The sequence below is a fragment of the Chelonoidis abingdonii genome, chromosome 2 (genome assembly GCF_003597395.2).
Source record: "Chelonoidis abingdonii isolate Lonesome George chromosome 2, CheloAbing_2.0, whole genome shotgun sequence".
NCBI classification, from domain to species: Eukaryota; Metazoa; Chordata; order Testudines; family Testudinidae; genus Chelonoidis; species Chelonoidis abingdonii.
In genome coordinates, this window is record NC_133770.1 from 99,648,047 (window position 1) to 99,650,216 (window position 2,170).

At 52.1% G+C, this 2,170-nt stretch overlaps 1 long non-coding RNA gene across 1 annotated transcript; it reads right to left on the reverse strand.

The window, feature by feature from the left end:
* Nucleotides 1–320: 320 nt before the first annotated feature.
* On the reverse strand, nt 321–1,649 carry LOC142046204 (uncharacterized). Its single transcript, XR_012655101.1, has 2 exons — nt 1,560–1,649; nt 321–931 (listed from the first exon to the last, which is right to left on the reverse strand). It is a non-coding gene; the product is annotated as an uncharacterized LOC142046204 (long non-coding RNA).
* Nucleotides 1,650–2,170: the final 521 nt, after the last annotated feature.

Below are 2,170 nucleotides of genomic sequence, written 5' to 3' on the forward strand. Positions count from 1 at the left end.
AGGAATTTGTGAAGGAAGGGTGAAAGATTCAGTCAGGCATGGACCTCCAGTTCAATGTTGGGTGCCTTTGCACAGCCAGAGAGCAGGGCTACTAGAGGAAGGCCCAGCACAGGGCTTCAAGGATTAGGGATGCCTTGAGGGAGGAATTTGAGGCTGAAAACCAACAGTAATGTTTGGTGCCTGCACAGGGAGTGAAGTGCAGTGGTTACAATGTTAGTAGGAATCTTTTTTTCTAAGCTGATTTGCAGTGCCTGTTTCTTTCCTGGGCTAAGGTATCTTTGACTTTCTGCAATAATAAAGACTGTTTTCAAAGCCAAGAATTCATTTATTGAAAAGAAAATAACTTTATTGACAGACACACAACATTTTGGGAACCTAAAAGGGCAGGGGGGGGGGGTGGGGAACTGTACAGTCACAGGTTTGAATATGTCCTGTCTGGAGTGCTGTGGCAATGACTGCTGCACTTCAGGATGCCTATACTGCATGGTGATGGGGGTTGAGTGCAGAGGGTAAGGGTCATAGTTCTCAGGGCTGGCTGGTGAACGTACAGGTGTTGGAGGCAGCTGGTGGTGGTAAGAACCTGGATGCTGGGGAAGGGGGTTTTGAGCTGACATTGGGGAACAAGGGAAAGAGCTTTGGGGGGGGAGGGTGGCACGGTAATGCTCTGCCTGCATGATTATGAGCTCCTGGATAGAGTCCGCTTGGCGCACCAGGATGCTTATCAGCTGCTTTGTGCTTTTCTTCCTGTCCGCTGCGTTTTTCTGGCAGATCCTGCTTTCCCTTTCCCTCCAGTCCTGCACTTTTTGATTCTCTCTTGCAGAGTGATCCATAACTGCTTGCAGCAGGTCATCTTTGCTTTTTCACGGCTTCTTCCAGAGGTTTTGGAGTCTTTGGGCTGTTGATAACATGGGCAGCCGAGAACTCAAGGTTGCTTGTGGAAAGGCAAAAAAGGCAACACTTAACAGAGTTTATATCTCACAGACAGTTATTCCCACACAGTGAAGGAGTTTACAGTCTTCACAACAGCATAATTTTCCCATACCAAAGAGGGCGCACATAACCCACAGGAGCCTCGAAAAGGTGACTGATTGCTTCAGGGCTGTACTGGGGTTTCTGTGCGTTGGGAAAAGCAAACAGCTGCAGGGGGGACCTACACTGAACACTCTCCCGACATTTTCCACAGGAGCTGATCCTGGAAAATATCTCGCTGCTGCGGGTCACCTGGGAAGAGCGGGAGGGTCTTCTACAGCAATGTGGATTCTGCCCTGGCCCCTATGCAGCTTGCCTGTGTGCAGCAATGGTCCTCCCCGCCCCTCGTGGCACAGTGGCATGGACGTGTTAGCCTGACTGGGACAAGGACCACAGTGGCTCTCCCAATAAACTTGTGCAAGCGCATTGCCCACGCTCTGGCTGAAACTTTTGAAGAGATTACCGAGGCCAATTACCGCGACATGATAGACCACATCAATGGCCTATTCCACATCTAGGCATTCATGCATGCAGCCCTGACCCTCCCTCCTCTCTCAAATATTTCCATCATGAAAATAAAAGCCGCTTACAGGGAACCCGCTCCTCTGTTTGTCCTTCACCAAGTACCGGCTGCTGCGACTGGCTACCTTCCTCCTGGCTTGAGAAGAGCTCCTGGCTGCATGCCTCCTGGGACTCTGGGGTGTCTCCCCCCACTCCAGTAACCATACTCTCTGTTTCCTCCTCCCCGCCCTCTTCCTCCTCCTCCCCCTCCCCTGAAGTGTCCATCGTGGTCCTCGGATTGGCGGTGGGGTCACCCCCAAGTATCGCATCCAGCTCTTTGTAAAAATGGCAGGTCGTGGGGCCAGCTGCGGTTTCCCTCGCGGGCTTCACAGTAGGCACTCCACAGCTCCTTCACTTTAACCATGCACTGCAGCGCGTCCCGGTCATGGCCCCTTTCCAGCATGGCCCTTGATATCTGCCCATAGGTATCGTAATTCCTACGGCTGGAGCGCAGCTGGCACTGCACAGCTTCCTCCCCCCAAACACTGATGAGGTCCAGCAACTCGCCATTGCTCCATGCTGGGGCTCGTTTGGCGCGTGGAGGCATGGTCATCTGGAAAGATTCACTGATTGCACTCCATACCTGGCTGAGCAAACAGGAAGGGGATTTTTAAAATTCCTGGGGCATTTAAAGGGTGGG